The sequence below is a fragment of the Mycteria americana genome, chromosome 6, assembly GCF_035582795.1.
Source record: "Mycteria americana isolate JAX WOST 10 ecotype Jacksonville Zoo and Gardens chromosome 6, USCA_MyAme_1.0, whole genome shotgun sequence".
NCBI classification, from domain to species: domain Eukaryota; kingdom Metazoa; phylum Chordata; class Aves; order Ciconiiformes; family Ciconiidae; genus Mycteria; species Mycteria americana.
Genome location: NC_134370.1, coordinates 68,699,900 through 68,716,545, shown reverse-complemented (window position 1 = coordinate 68,716,545; position 16,646 = coordinate 68,699,900). Strand labels below are relative to the sequence as shown.

General features: G+C 48.2%; 2 long non-coding RNA genes across 2 annotated transcripts in view; both read right to left on the bottom strand.

The window, feature by feature from the left end:
• The window catches only part of LOC142411842 (uncharacterized), a 146,353-nt gene that overhangs the window by 47,983 nt on the left and 81,724 nt on the right, over positions 1-16,646 (bottom strand). The window lies entirely within an intron of this gene.
• Positions 2,864-7,734, bottom strand: LOC142411844 (uncharacterized). The gene is made up of 3 exons (XR_012776310.1): positions 7,284-7,734; positions 3,974-4,086; positions 2,864-3,804 (listed from the first exon to the last, which is right to left on the bottom strand). It is a non-coding gene; the product is annotated as an uncharacterized LOC142411844 (long non-coding RNA).

The window sequence follows — 16,646 nt, the reverse complement described above, 5'->3', positions numbered from 1 at the left end:
GAGCCCACAAACCAAGCTGAACGCAGCGCTCTTATTCACTCCTTGCTGTTTGATTATTTGATGGGCTTTAGCTGCAAAGCCTCCTCTTATACTCGCTCTGAGACGCGGGTAACAACAGTGCTGTCAGGTCTTGTTCCCTTGGGAAACCCAGCGTCTTCTCCCAGGACTCCCTGCTGAGAAGGTCCCCTTGGACCACTGAGCCTTCCCCGTGGCCAGCAGCGACCACTGCTCCCTAGCCCGTTCTGCACCCCCACGGGAAACCCAACACCCAGCACTATCCTCGAGCCCCCCAGCATTAAGCAAGCCCCAAACGCCTTTTCTCAGGGGCTTGCTGAGCAGAGCCATGCAGACGCCTGGCTGGAAACTCAGCAGCTCGCTGCCCAGAGCGACCCTGGGAGGGATTACGGTGAGACGTGGCTGCCGCCGCCAACGGCAGCAGAGGCGGCGAAGGGGAGACGCCAGGCGCGGGGAACAGGATGGAGGGGTCGCAGCACCTGAGCTCCAGCCCGGCTCCGCAGCCGCGCGCCGGAGCGACAGCATTTCCTGCAACGGCGCTTCTAAGGGAACCGCTCAGCCGAAAGCCAGCAGAGCCGTTACTGTTTTCTTATTTTAAAAATGGGCAAACAAAACACGGGAGTAAGAGCTATTAAAAAAAATACTGAAGTCTGCAAAGAAAAAAAGCCTACAGCAATAAGCGACTTTCTTTTGCTGCAGCCCATTGTTAAGCGGAGGCCTGCTGTCCCTTTCCCATGCCAGCGAGAGATTTGCCTGGTGCCGGCCAGTTCTTTATCCCACTGCGCAATTAATACAGCTTCCCTCAGATAAACATGAGCTTGTTTAACTATGTCTCTTGATAGGTCCCAGTAAGGCTTGATAACATGGATGGTCGGATGTTGTCAGGACGAAGGAGTCAGACATGCTGGCAACAACCTTTTCCCTTTCAAAGCACACATGTTTAGAAAAGAAAGGGCTGCGGCTGTTCACGGCAAAGCATGACTGAAATCTCGCAGCAGCATCAAGCGAGAGGCAGAGGCACGGTCTGGGAGCTGCACCCTGCCTGCTGCCTCGCCAGGAGCCAGGCTGGTCCTGGCACGGGCAGCGCTGCCAGCTCCCGGAGTTTAAAGATCACTCTTCAGGCCGTTCCCAAACCATGGGATGTGTTAAAAAGTATGAGTTAAAATGCTCGTGCTATGATTTCTACTATTACTAACAGCAGCAGTAGAATGAAAAATAAAAATGAGTTATTTTTTATTTCTCTTCTGTTTTTAAACCCACAGCATGCATTTATGTCAGCTTTCCAAGGGTCTCCACCGATCACAAGCCCTAGTTTCTTAATTTAGTAACTTCTTTTACTTTATCTTAAAGTCCCTTTGATTTGATTGCGCAAGAATCTCAGCACTCATTAAAAATAAACTAATTATCTTTGGCGAGACTTGGGATCAGGACAGCAACAGCGCCACAGTAGTGGTAAAACTCACGTGGAAATGATCCCTTTACGTGTCGGGACTGCACCCACATTCCTGGCTGCTTGGGTGCCTGGCTTTTAGGATGCACCCTGCTCCCCTACCTCTCCCAAGAGACGGATTTGGGGATGGCGAAGGTCATCCCCACACCATGCTTGTCCCACTGCAAAAGGATGGCATGGAGGAACCTGGCCAGGACTTTCAATGGAAACTTCAAGGAAGATAAACAAGGATTTGAGGGCACCTCACTGATGCTGCTTTGGGGCCTCTCCACCCACCCACCCACCCACCCACTTCAGGGGTCCTGTACTCCTCCTGCCATCCCTTCATGCCCAAGGCTGGGTTATCTCCACTGCTCTAAGGCCACCCTGCTCCAAACACTCGTATCTTCCAGCTCCTCCTCTTCCCTGCTGAAGACATGCCTTCCTTTCCCATCTCTCTCTTGGAAACTCCCCCATTCTTTCCATATTCCCTCTTCCCTTCCTTCCTGCTTGGCTGCAGACACCGTTCCCCTTCCCCAAAGTATCAGTTCTTTATCTGTGGGGAAGGATATGGGGGGAGAACAGCCTTCGTGCTGCAATGATAGATGCTCTCTTCCTCCCCATCCCATCCTGTCCTGGACAGCTTCCCCCGCTTGCTCACCAACCTCCCACCTCTCCCAGTCACACTGGGACGTGCTTTGAAGAGGGCAGCACCCGTGTGGCAGCTCCCTGCCTGCCCCAGGGTGTTTGCCTGGGAGATGGCACCCATGGGTCGATGATGGGACCCACGGGAGCATGCATTGACACCCCAGGTGCGGTCACCTTCCTGGCCTGGAGGAAGGCTCACCTGACCCTGCACAGCAAGAGCAAAACTGCACCTCGGTTCAATTGAGGTCTTCAGCATAATGTGAGCCGCAGGCATCTGCCGAACAACAGCATAGCACGAAAAACTCCCAAACCACCGCAGACCCCAATTACAGGGGTAGGGCTTGCTTCAAAGCTAGCCTTAGGCAAAACCGGGCAGGTTTATTAAAATAATAAACCCCCAGTGTCTCAAGTAGCAAAGTGCAGGGCAGCGTGATCAGATAAAAGGTGAGAAGATCTGTCCAGTTACTGGTCATGTGTGCCAAGCCAAAGTCTCAGAGCCCTCTTGCAAGCATCCCTATGAAAAGATCAGCCCATGGCACCAGGAATTAATCCTGTGATAGGTTTCTTTCTATTGTGGCCACAAATATATTGCTGGCACCTCTCCTCTCAGCCAGCAGTTTTGTTCTGCGTTATTTCAACATCTCTATTTAATAGCTAGATTAGACAGGTTCATACTTGTAGTTTGCAAATAACATGGTCAGCAGCAAAAGTAATGAAATTCCGTACATTCTGAATGAAAGCACCAAGTGACCTTTATGGGATGGTACTTGATGATGGAGAAAACAATGACGGCATGGCACTGCTTTGCAGCCAGCAACAGATGACTGCATGGATTCTGGCTCAAGGTGATCACTTTCCATTTATTTAAAAGGATATTGATCCTTTAGAAGAAGTTAGGGGCAGATTCAGAGAGAGAAAATGGCTCTGGGAGGAGCAAGGAGAAAGGCAAAGATGGCTTATACCAGCTTGTCTTCAATTTTTTTCTTAGCTTTTCTCTGTGACAGACCTCTAAGATGCTGTCGAGACAGATCAGGGCTGCACGAGTAGCAGCATGACCATGTCCAGCTGACACCCGGGGGACAGCGGGATCTCCGAGTGTTACCCCCTCGAGGCAGGTGTTGGGTCAGCAGCGCAGGTCAGCTCTACGTGGGCTCCCACTGAATAGAAAACACGCTGCTATAACCAGCCCCACTGCTGCCGAATGCACCTTGCCCTTTCCTTCTATCTACAGCAGATTGGACCATAAACGTATTACTCTGAAACTATATCAATGCATTTGAAAGGTAAGAGATAAGATTTGTGACCCAGAACTCCAGGAGTAAGTCAGTCGTTGAACTGGTAATGCTGTTTTTTGGGAAGGGCACAGCTGCAAGCCTGGGAAGGGCTGTGGAGCTGGGTGGTCTGGGTGGTCCATGACAGTCTTCATGGACATTGAGGGCTCTAGTCCACTTCTGCTCACACCAGACATACAAAGTCACAGCCTCTCTAGACCAGAAAAGCTCTCCCCTTCCAGACCATCTCCCCATCAGCTGTCATGAAGGTGGAGGCATCTGAGACCAGTGTCCATGCTGAGGGTTATTCAGAATCACATCCAACTGCAATTGTAGCTGTTCAGAATTTTGCACCTTGGTGCAGAATTCAGCATTAATTTTTTCTGGTAGATTCTTGCACAATCCAATCACAGCAGTATCTGAACAGAGCCTTCTGCAACCCTGCATGAATAGAGTGGAGTATTACTTAAGCAAAGGGCAAATTATAGATTGACTACTGCTGGCTTTCCAAAATCACTAGCATGCACACAGTAATATTTGGCATTCCACAATCTTAGCCAACCAATCCGCCTTTGCCTGCCAGATGGCCTCGCATTAGCCTGATCCTCACTTGACAGCTAGAGAGCAGACAGAGGACCAGAGTACAAAGTGAAGAGCCTGGAGTAGAAAACAGAGCCACCTGACTCCCAGCTCCACGCGCCTTCACCCAGATTGCGCTGACGTCTGAAACAATATGGAGACGATCCTTTGATTCCCTTAAACCATGAAGGATGACTTGAGACACCCTTTTGTGATACAGTAAAAGAAAAGCAGAGTTGATTCAGGGCATGTAATGCCACAGGATTCATTTAAAAGCACCTGCCAAACCTCCAGCCTGGCTTCACCAGCTGCACAGTGCTGACCATCTGTAGGCATCAATACTATAAATATGACACAGAAATTATAAATCTTCCCATGCACCAGGGCCGTGTTTGCCTCTCCCTACAAGAACTGTGCTGCAGTCGTGCCTTTCCTTTCCCTTCTCCCTGTTACACCCTGAAGAGCTAAATATCTTTTAATAAGGCCCTACACTAAATATCTTCACTTGGATGACTGAAACTGCGTCAATGGGGAGACTGGTAAGAGGCATCATACTCCTCTAACTGAACGTATTTACGAGGAAGTCATTACGAGGGAGGCGGGGAAGAGGGGCTGGGGACGCTGAGAGAGTCCTTTCATTGATCAGATTATTTTTAGAAAACAAATTTCCCTTAATGGGTTTATGGTTTCAGTGAGAAGAGCAGCTGGTGCCAATGTTTACAACTCTGAGTCACGTCACAGAATCTCAAGGCAGTGGAAAGTCTTATGAGCCCTGGACAATTGTCCCACTGAGCAAAGTTTGCCGTGTTGTCTAGGCATGCTGTGTTGTCAAGCTTAGCTCTAAGGAACCAAACCTTCCAGTAAACAGCATCAGTCATCCAGCCATGGGGTGGACGCTAGTGCCTATCCGCTGGATGAGCTGGAGCTACACACCTCTCTCAAACACTCCTGATCACAGGCAAAGAGGACATGAAAAAGGGTGAAAGCAACATTTCAATAGTTCACGTGCTACTTAGAAGGAAAGTCATGTTGTTGTGACAATGTAGACTCCTTTTTCACATCACAGATTTAATTTTTCACCTGGGTCATTCTGTGATGTTTTCTGCAAAGGCTTTTGTGTCTTCCAGCAACACTAAGCCCGAGACCTATCTGCAGCATGTAGCTATGGGCTCTGGGGACAAGCAGCATCCATCCCGTGCCCTCCAAGGCAGGATAGGAGAGAGAGCAGGTATGTCCTGCAATGCTGTTTTTCTTAAAGAGTGCACCTCTGAAGCAAATCCCCCGATTCTTCCCCATTGCCACGTTTGGTTGGTCTCTCAGGGCAGTCTGCAGAAGATGTGCTCCAAGTGTGAACGGGTGCAAGTCCCAAATGCTACATCACTTGGGCAGGAGAAGAGGCGGTGAGGATCTGCCCTGATATTCTCTGTTCCCCGCGCCCCCCGCCCCCCCTCCCCCATTCTCCTCTCCTCTTCTAATCTCAAGGAAGTCCAGGATGGAAAAAAATGCAGGGTTTTGCACATCAGAACCCTTCCTGCAATAAACCCCAGCTGAGTCCTGTCAGCCAGCTCCAGTGAAGCCTGGTCCTACCTCCACGGCCTGCTGGCACCTACCTCCTCCCCTGCAGAGCATCGATGGAGCTCGGGACAGCTCAGCCCTGCCAGAGTCAGGCCCACTCTCCAGGGATGCCGACCCTTCAGCCTTGAAAGCACCAGGGTCCCCCATGTGTCACACATGGCCCCAGCTGCGGGGGCTGCTGTTCCCCTCCACACAAGCACTCCCCCCGACAAAGATCTGTTCCTGGGGAAGGTCCAACAGCCCCGGGGGGTCTTCAGCCTCTTTGCAGCCCCTTGAGCTTGCCTTGCGTGGGGCTGGGGGCTGGCACATCCCTGCCCTGCACAGGAGCAGGGGGGACAGGTAGGGACAAGCCACATGGCCATCTAGTGGCTGCTTCCCAGCCCACACCTCAGCCAAGCCCACAGCACCCTGACCTGCTCCAAACCCCATTTCCATCACGGATCAGGCCCCAAAAGCACAGGCGAGCCTGGTCCGGAGGAAATGAAGCACACTTTTGGCCCACTGTCACATTTATTTTTCTCCCGCTGAGCTTCTCCGTCCAGCTTTCCATCCACAAAGCAGCCAGTAATCAACGTTCAAGCAGTAAAAATCGAAGAAGCAGTTCTAAAAAGAAGTAATAAAATCAGCCTTGCAAAGCTTTTGTTGGTTTTGATTTTTTTCAGCACGTGGATTTGGCCAAACCTGCACGCAGCTTGCAGGGCGCTTGGCTCTGCTGGCCTTTGCTTTAGAAATAGGGGTCAGATTTCTGCACGTCTTCTGAGGGCACCATTCCACTCGCTAACGTGGGATGGTCACACCCAGACAGCTTGCAGGATTAGGTCAACAGATACTCATTTTTTAATTGTCAAGAAAGTCAGCCCTCAGGGAGGCGTATTCCTAAAAGACCGTTCAAGAAGTACGCAGGATTAACAGAAAAATCAAGAGGGACAACTTGAGAGAGGCCAGTCATTCCTAAAAAAATATATAAATCTTAAAATAAAAAGAAAGGGGAAAAGGATGCTGGCCATTATGGAATATATCCCTGTAATGGCACAGGGTGAGGCACTTTCAGTGGGGTTGTGCATTTTTGGGCAAGTTGAGGATCTGAGTCACTGCTTTCCAAATCCTTCTGCTCACCCCAGCCTATCAGGGCATGCAAAATCACTGAATGGACCCAAATGTCTTTATAATCAACATCTGGCTCCAATAAGCAGCCCGATGGTCATGCTTTAACAATGTTTGTTCCAAACGAAATCTTTAACTAAACATTTTCTGAAAAGGGGTTTTGATAGTGGAGTTGCAATAGCTAAGAGGCTGTTCGTGTTTGTTTTTCCTAGAGATCCCAATTCTCTGGGGTTTAACTCATCCTCACACATTCTTTTGGGGCTGAAACTTGGTGAAGCGGAAGAGGTTTCTGCCATTATAACCAAATTTTATGAAGGCATCACTCTGGGGATTTTAACCTGCAAACTGAAAGCTGGCATACACACAGAGAAGATGCTTGTACTCGTCATATTTGGGTACTCCCTCCTCCACGTCCAGGATAGGCGGAACAAGGAAAACTACAGCAAGGAAGATTCATGACAGGTATTAGGACAATTAGAAAAGGGATTATAAGGGTCAGGTAGAACTTCCATCACGGGATGTTTGCAAGAAAATGTCAGACCCACATCTGCCAGACAGCGATTCTGCCCTGTGATGGGGATGGACAAGGGGGTTTTCCAAGGTACGTTTTAGTCCATATACCCCGTAATGCTGCCCTGAGGACAGCAGCAGAGCTACGTCACCTGTACGCCGGTGATCACCCCTCACAAATCAGTTTGTGCCATCATCTGCAAAGGGCGATTACCAGCCCGCTGGTAGAGACATCCAGTCTCCTTCGCTCGTACGGCTACAAGCCACAGTCAAGACCAGACTCGCCCATCATCCAGGTTGTAAACTCTCTGCACGAGGCCAAGTTCTCACTCAGTCTAGACGAATCGGGCAGAGCGGCGCGAAGCGTGCTGCAGCTCGGGGAAAGGCAGGCGGCCCCAGCTCCAGCCCGTCGCAGCCGGGAGCTTGGCTGGAAAGCACATGGGTCGCAGGCTCAGCAGGCAGGAGCCTCCTCCTGAGCTCAGAGGGTTGGTGGCTGTCGCACGGGGTGCGATTTGCCCAATTCCCACAAAAGGGAAGCGTGCAGGTACAGGCACCCCACCAGCCAGGGAGCCAGCAACGGCGGGTTCTGTGTCTGGCCCCAACGGTGACTCAGCCGTCTCTGCAATCCCATCCCGCTGTTGCATATCTGAATTGCGGGGATACAAATTCTTCCCTTGCTTCCTAAAGCACTGCCAAATATACTTAAAACATAAAAGAATAGCTAATTCTAAAGCAGCTGCTAGAAGTCCTGTCTTCGCCTGCATCTGCTGTCATCAAAACATATGGAAAAAAATTGCCGGTGCAGAGCAGCGTGAGCCAGGTCGGAGCCTGGCCAGTGTATGGCCTCCCTGCGCATCCTGCTCTCTTCCCATCCTGCTTCGGGATGCTCGGGCTGGTGGCACCTGGGTACCTTCTCCTCCTGGCACCGTTCTGGTTTAGCCATCACAGCTGACCCAAGGGAGGAAGAGCCAGCAGACCGCGTTTATTTCCTAAATCTAGTAAAAAAAAAAGTTATTCAAACTACTCTTTGGATGCCCTAATACTCTTTTGCCTTCCTACATTCCTGTTCATACCCTGTTCCTTCCAGCTACCAAACGCAATGCCAAAGCTAAAACTAGGTTTAACTCCTCCTGTGTTTTACAGCTCAATCTCTCTGCAAGGCGGTCCAGGGTGCAATCCCAGGGACCCAGCCCGGACGATTATCCACCGCCAGGTAATGCTGCACGCACCATCCGGCCCCGCGAACCTTGATTTGCAATTTTTTTTTTTTTTTTTTAATTTTAATTGTCCCTTTCCCATTCAAGAGACGTTTCCTGGCTTTGCTTGCAGAAAGGAAGGACACTTTGAAAAACGCAGATGTGGGGTCTGATTCCCATTTAGGACAGAGGGCCTCTTTACCCTGCTCCAGCACCGCATAAAGGCTTAAATGCAAATGGGAACCAGGCCCTTGGAGGTCTCACTTTGAACAGGTTATATTCTTACCACTTTAAACAAACTTTTTGGAGAGGGGGGCAACTGAGTTTTAACCAGTACAATATGGCAGGGGCTGATGGTTTAGGCCTGATCTTTTTCTCGTCCCGGGAGGACCAGCCTTTCCGACACCCTGGGCACTGCTGGAGAAGAGCAGAAGGGGAAGGGTCGGGCAGCCAATTGCAGCAAAACAGAAACCTTTTTTTATTGAATAAATATAAAGATACTGTATATGAACAAAAATGAAGCATGTTCCACAGAGGATTTTAAAGCTTCCAAAAATATTCCCTCAGCCCTTGCCAAAGGTAATACAGCCAGACTTTCCATGGAAAGCATCATTGTGCACGGTGGGGTTCAAGGAGGTCGCTCTGCTTGAAGTGCACAAACAGCCAGCGCCCTGTCCCGTCCTCCTCTCCACACACACACTCTGCCACCAGGAACAAGTGGCCTTTTTTTTTTTAAAAAAAAAAAAAAAAGAAAACAACTTTCTTCCCTCAAAGGTAGTATAGAATTCACCCTCGCTGCGCAGCGGTAGCAAGCTAGAGCTTGTGTTTACAAGAAGCCCCCTTAAGAGGACTTTGACGGCTGTTTATAGAAAGCCCGGACATCAACAGGTTTGCTCAGGGGGTTCTGTATTTTTGGAGACTTTTCTAAACCCCGCTTTCTTCCCCATCCCCAAAGCAATGGCTGTAACAGATCCTGCAGTAAGGAGGTGGGAAACTCACTGACGAGAGGTTACTGCTACCATACGCATTACTACATGCTTCTTGGAGGGCTGGAAAATAACCCTCTCTTCTAAAGTTGCTGCCTTCCACCTAATTATCCCCAAAGCTTTGACTTGTAAACACCTGACCTAATTCTTTCCATGGGCAGTTTTTAATAACAGAAATTCTTCAAAAGTGTCTTTATGATGCATCACACCGTGTTACCTTGTAAATAAGCTGCGTGCCAACCCAGCATTTTACGGTGCAACAAGAGAAAGACACTTAGTCACCAAATATTCAGCATTAGGGAGAGGCAATACAGTGAGGTTGGCAGAGCTCAGTCCTCCGCGTCTGAAAATCCACGTCCGAGCCGCTGCAGAGGAAGGAAGGTCCTTAGATCTTGTCCTAAGCACAATACCATGTGCATATATATTTGTTTTCACTTCTGGATCACAAAGCTTTCTACAAATATATATCAATGAAGTCGCAGAACTTATTTGACACTTAGGTAGGTGGGGGGTATGTAAATAGAAAATTCGGGATCCCTGGGCTTCCTTTGCTCAGCACCACCGGTACCGCGTGCTGGACACTGGGCGCGTTACAGCATGAAAACAGCCGTTCGGATGCATTTGTGTAGGCACCGCGAAGGTACTCGTGGCAAAACCCGGGAGCCTCTCCAGGAGATTAGCAGGTTTCCCTGCAGCAGCTCTACATGCCAGCGGAAGAGTTGGGAGAGGAACCCCCGTCTCCCCACTTCCCCATCTCATGCTCCATCCCGTGTCTTCTCTTGGCACTCCGGATCAGAGCTGATTTTGCAAATCCTCCCTATTTGCATTTTGGATTTGTATATATTTGTATACGGCCGTGCCCAAACCTGAAGTTGTTTCGGTAGCGCACATACGCCTAATTTAGTGAATACACCGTATTTAGCGGCTGGGCTGAGCCCTGGTCCAGCGAAACCCGGAGTGACCCAGCGGAGAGGCAGAGCCCTGAGAAGACCAAGGGGCAGGGAAGGGACGTAGGCAGCGCTGCCAGCTGCTGCCGGCCTTCAGCAAGAGAGATTCAACCTCCTGGCTGGAGAGAGGGAGTTAAGAAGCAGGCCTGGAGAAAGAGTTGCCGAAAGCGTTGCAACATGATAGAAGCTCTGCAGGCCTTTGATCTCGGAGCTGTTCTTGAACTGTCACTTTAATGATGTGTCAAAGACTAAAAAGAGTTGAGATTAAGAATACTGGAGCCTGGGGAGAAGGAGAAGGCCATTTTAAGCCCTCTGGGTCTTCACTGGGTTTCTGGAAGCTTTTAGATCCTTACTGCGTACTGTGCACCAACGTATATCTGAAAAGCAGGTCAAATTTTCGAAGTCCTGCGCCACAGTTTGCCTTACAAAAAGCCTGCATGCTCCCTGCATGGGCAAATCCCTACCTGTTCCAAACGTGCACGTGCATGCTCTGCTCTAGCAAGTTTTTCGCACAAAAGGCTAAAGTGAGTTGTTTTCCCGAGTTTCTCTGTGGGATGCTCTCCCCCTTTTAATGTGTCCCAAAAGCAATGCCATGGCTGAGTTACAGAACTAGGGTGGTGGCTGCAAAACAGGCAGGTCTTCCTTAAAACAGCCTGAACTGCAGAAAACGCAGGCAGTTTTATCAGTCCGCGACTGGCAGGAGGACATTTGGGCTCTCTGCAACTGCATATATTTCATTAATATCCCAGCCAGCTTTAATGGCATTACCATCAGGTTAATCTACTTTAGATTAATGAACCTCAGTTTCAGCCAGGCAAGCTAATTAAGATGATTTTCTTTGAACTTGTTCTAATGAATGTATTAATATCATTCAGGGCTTCTTTTGGAGCTACAAGCATGGCCATGTTATTCCTGAGAAGAGGCCAAACATTTTTTATTAGAGAATCATGTGCTGTGCAGAGTCTGAGACTGCCTTGCCTTTGTTTTCTCTGTGCTGCACCTTTACACTGTCTGCAGAGAAAGCAGCCCTTTGGTTTGCGGATTTTTGCTGGGAGTCAGTAAGAGTTCAGGAGTGCTCTGAACACGCTCAGGATTAGACCCATTTAAAAAGTTAGGAACATTTACTACTGACTAGCTCTTGTTCTTAAAAAAGATTTACGTTTATTTAACTGCTCCTCCACCTTCATTCCAATGGAGAGACATTTAAATAGCAAAATGGCAAAGCCGTAGCTTTGTGTGAACGATGCCCATGCTGGTATTACCATCAGAAGAATTGTAAGGATCCCTGTTTCCTGAACGCCACTCGCACATCTGGCGGTGCAATACACTTCAATGCAGAAGCGTTCAGTGTAGCACCTGCTGTAAAAGGATGGCACATTCCTTGGGAAAAACAACACCCAACTCCAATCCCATGAAAACAGCGCGTGAGGGTATGTGTCTATATGAAGACTTGACCGTAAGATTGGCTTACCTCAGCCTAAGCCACCTGATGTGGTCTCCTCCCAGGTGCTCCTCCCAGGAGCAAACCTTGCTGCTCTCCTCAAAGACACTTCAGCTACGCTTATTACGTGCAAATTGACCCCCCCCTCCGAGTACCCAGTCTGCAAAACTTATCCCACAGGATGAGTACTATAGGAGTGCTATAGGTACTATAGGAGCAAGGCAGGGAAAGAAAACTGGGGTTGCTGCTGGCCCTCCAGGACTGATGCTGGCAAGCTGGGTCAGCTCCCAGCACAGCACGGTGTGGGGCTGGGAAAGCAGCAGAGATGGGAAGGGCCTCGGGGGGCAGGAGATGTTCAGAGCTCTAGGGGGAGAAGATGGTAAGGAGCCAAATCTGAGGGGTCTATGGTGTAGATAGCTGGGCTGGGCTGGCAGGGATCTGGACCCGACCCGTGAGGGGCACAGCCCAAGTGCAATTGCACTGGCTTTCTAGAGTGCTAATGAACAGCAGAAACAGAGCATGGTTGTTACAACTTTTCTAGGCTATTATGTGGCAGCTTCCCATGTGGGTAAGGCTGCAAGGCCAGGTTCAAGGCTGGAGTTCAAAGGAGGGAGAAATAACTTGCAACTTGGCTTTGCTACAAGAAGCCTTGCACTGGGGTCTCTCTTGGACACCGCTATGGGAATCTTCCTGGGCTGTTGTTTTGAACAAACATAAAAAATGCATAGGGATAAACACTGTGGGTTTGCTCAGCCTCTTGCACTCTGCCTTCCTGACAGCCACTGTCATACCCCACGTCCCTGGGGAAGCCGCTAAAGAGACAGTCTTCTAAATGACACCTTTCTCCAGCCCCCAAAGACACACAGCTTCGCCACTCAGCCTCCCGCCATCTCAGCCCAAGGCTTGGGAGCATCTTCCAAACCCAAGTCCCCGGACATGTACAACACGGACAGCATAACACGGGGCTGGCTTAAATAAGCTCTTTAATGAATCGTTTTTCAGATGAAATGAGAAAACCACAGGTCCCATCTCTCAGAGTCACAATCCCTCAACATAAATAAAATAAACAGCCTGGAAACAGTTCTAGAAAAACATATTGCCACACAGGTATCATTCAAAAATGGGGAGTATGACTTTTTTTTTTCCCCATCCAAGTAACCAGCCTGCAATCAATGGGCCAGGCCAAGGTGGAGTTTATTTATAAATGCACATTTATGATGAATCATTGGAGGAAATGCATGCAGACTGGAGACAAAAGTCTGCAGTTGCTAAACCAAATAGGAAATGCTCTTTACATCTGCCTCTTCAGTTGGCATCCACTTCCCCTCAGAGTCTCTTTTCTGCTGGGTAGGCCTGTTTATTTTTGGGCTACTTTTGTTTGCAAAGCCAAACAGAGCTTCTGATTTTTCTATTTATCTATTTTTTTTCTTTGTAAACAGCACTTCTCACTTATTCAAGCCCCAAATTATTAACAGTGGAACTCGGATCACCTTCCTGCGTAGAGTTGTTTACTCTCTTCAGGGAAAGCAAACCAACGGAGTGGAAAGAGGGTGGAAAAACAGCCTCATTAAAATGATATAAAAATAAGGACAATGGTGGGGCAATCCTGTCAGCTATGGAAGAATTCCCGTCTATTTTCTAACAGATTTATTTTAAGTATTACTGAATTGAAATTATTATATTGGTACAAATCACTAACCGACTGCTACTTATAGCTCAGCAATAAGTTTTCAAGTGACGGTACACGTCGGTGGCACTCCCATTCATTTTAGCTTGTTTTTTTTTCCCCAAACTGGCCCTAACAAGGCACATAACACTAAAAGGAACAAGCTGCTCATGTTTCCCCAACAGATTCCCGTGGATGTCCAAGGGGACACCACCAGGCCCGTGGAGATTCACCCACCTCCATGCAATAAAGAATCAGCAGAGCTGGAGGGAGAACCCACGTCCCACCGATGCACCCTACGCATCTCCCTGTCGCAGGCTGAACGTACGGGCCTCGCTCACGTAACCCTACAAGTTTTAGACCTCTGTTACCGCAGTGAAATATTTACTCTGTTTGAATATGAGCTGATGCGAGATAAGAAACAAGCTCTTGTTCATAAGCCTTGCTTTTCTCCGGCGGCTGCTACTCCATGTGTGTGTGTGCGTGTGTGTATGAAACTTGCACATTAGCTATTTGATCACCGCTACTTATTTCAGAATTTGTATGCAGAAAGTTGGCATGGCCTTTCCTTCATGAGACTTTAAAATCCTTCCAACCTCACTGGAGAGAGAATTCACACTGCCAATTTTTTTTCCAAGGGTTCTATAGAATGTGCTATGCGTGCAAAACGCAGTCTTTAACTGTTAGAAAAATACAGTAATTTGAAATGTAAGCAACAAAAATAGACGCGCACAAAAACAGAAACAAAGATGGATGATTTTATCCACTTCAGACTCGGGGGAGGAAGAAGCATCCTGGTAACTATTATCAATGGTAAACACTACATCTTATTTATGCAGGACAGAGCAGTGCCTCTTCTTTCTGCTCGCTTTTTACAGTAGGTTAAAAAATAACAATATTGCCACGGAAAGATGACACAAGCAATAACTTCACGCCATCAGAACAATTCCAGCAATCAAGGCAAAGCCGAGGAACATGTCGGTGAAGTACAAAACTTCTCACTCTCTTCGGTCGGAGGGCAGAGGACTGCTGGAGTCTGTGGTTTGTAGGCACTGGAGGGGCAGTGCTCATACTTCTGCAATCTTGGTTTTGTGGAATGCTCTGCCTCCTCCTGACCTTCGGAGCATGGATCTGGCTGGCCTGAAACAGCACTTAAGCAGCTTGACTGCTCTCAGGAGCTATTTGGTCCTTCGTCCCCATTCACTGGCCCATTAACAGCCCTGGGAGTCTTCCTATTTATTTTACTGGCCTCGGGAGCAAGGCTTTATTTGGGGAGGCAACCTTGAGCAGGTTTAGGGACTTTACACTCTCAAAAGTAACCCCCAAGCTTTTTCTCTGCCTGTGTTTTTATAAAAAAATTCCTACTCTAAGTAATAACAGTGCAAAAGCCCTGCACGTCAGCTCTGGACCCATTCGAAGGGCAGCGGCACATTCTCCTGCCAGGTCTGGCCCCAGGAATGGACCTTTGAACAGGGTCACGTCTCCTGGTTGCCAATACAGCTCACCGCGCCAGGGCTTCCAGAGGTACTCAAAAGCTTTCAAAACTGCGGAGGCATATGTTTCAATAACAGCCTGCTCCCAAAATTAAGAAGAGCTGTATTATCGTTCCTGCCAGAAATAACGTAAACTAATGTTACTCTAGGAATGGGGTTTGGGTGACCAGTTTCAGTGCCATTTTCAGGACATTGCGGGGAACTTGCTGTTCTTTAAAAAAAAAAAAAGTTAAACTGAGGAAAAACTGATAAGAAAATCATTGAAATGCCAAAAATTCTCTCTCACACAAAGCAAATACTAATTATTGTGATACTATATATATTTATTGGTTAAAAGCACATACCAACCTGTCTAAATCTGTGATCGGTGCCCAGTTTATAACACCTTCGTGGCTTTTAGTTTCTCACCCAGGCACATCAAAGCAGGGGACAGTTAGCCAAGGAAAACTTCATTGTTAGTATTAACTGACTCCAAGAAAAAGATTTTTGGAAGTTTGAGAATTTTTCACTTCATGGCAATTGTTGATTAATGAACCTCAATGGGCTACAGCCTAAAAGAGGACTTTGTTATTAAAAAATGCTAAACAGTCCAGGCGGAGTAAGGAGATACTTTCTTTGAACCTAATTGATATAAAGGCGTATACAAAAAAAGAACCGTGAAGATGGATTTATTCAGTATGATCCTGTTTGCTTTCCAGTTCCGCCTCAGGCTATTTCTACTTGCAAAAAACAATTACTGAGGACAGGAGGAGAAATCAAAGAATCACAATATAGCTGGAAAGATTAGAGCACTTGGAAAATACTTAGGGACAATGATATTTAGGAAAGGAATAGCATCACCCCTCCACCTCCTGTGGGTTACCACCAGCATGTAGCCGGGGCCAAGGCAGTGACACCTTCCTGCAGGGATGGGAGCACCAGGATCCTGGGGGTCTCTTCCTGGCTCTCTCATGGTTTTGTTTGGAGAAGTCATCTAACATCTCTGAACCTAAATGCATTAGTCTGAAAACAGGGTTAATAAAAATGACTCATTACACTGGGATGATCCAAGCTTAATTCCTGTTTACACAGTGTTTTAGGCTTCCCAGCAGAGAGGTACCACGTGGAAATGCAATTTTTTTTTTGTATTAGCAGATGGTGCTGATGCCTGTGTGACTTGTGCTTGAGCTAATCACCAACGCCAGTGGAGATACGGGGAGGGACCTGCACAGGCAAACCGAGCACGTGCTTGGAGGTAGCATCAGTCACCACAACTGGGAGACTTCAGATTTTCTCTTATGGTTCCCCGGGTAGGGAGGAAGGTTTCTAAGGAGGGTTTTGGTCAGCTGTGAGGAAGCAGCATGGCCTAGCAAGCAGAGCATGAGGTCAGGGTGACCTCAGCTATGTCCTTCCTCTGATCTAGACCTCACTTTCCTCACCCATTTATAAGTTCGTTGAGGCAACTGCTAACTGTTTGGAATATGGACTCCGAATCAGTACAACACCCGGGCAGCCCTGGTTAGACATCAGCTCCTCAGCGCTCTTGGAGCCCACGTGAGGATGACCCCATCTTGGTCTGCTCCAGCCAGCTGGAGCGTGCACGAAGATGTGGAGCTCCCACTGCCAGAAAAAACCCGATCCTTTCCTTTGGGACTCCTGAGAGCTAAGTCTTTGTATGTTATTTTGAGGTGCCTATCGCAGACAGGGGGAGCAGGAATGTAGCATTATGGTAACAGGCTGTATATTTAGGGAGTCTGCATTACAGTTGGAGGAAAGGGCTGTATTATGGAAATTATATGGGAAGAGA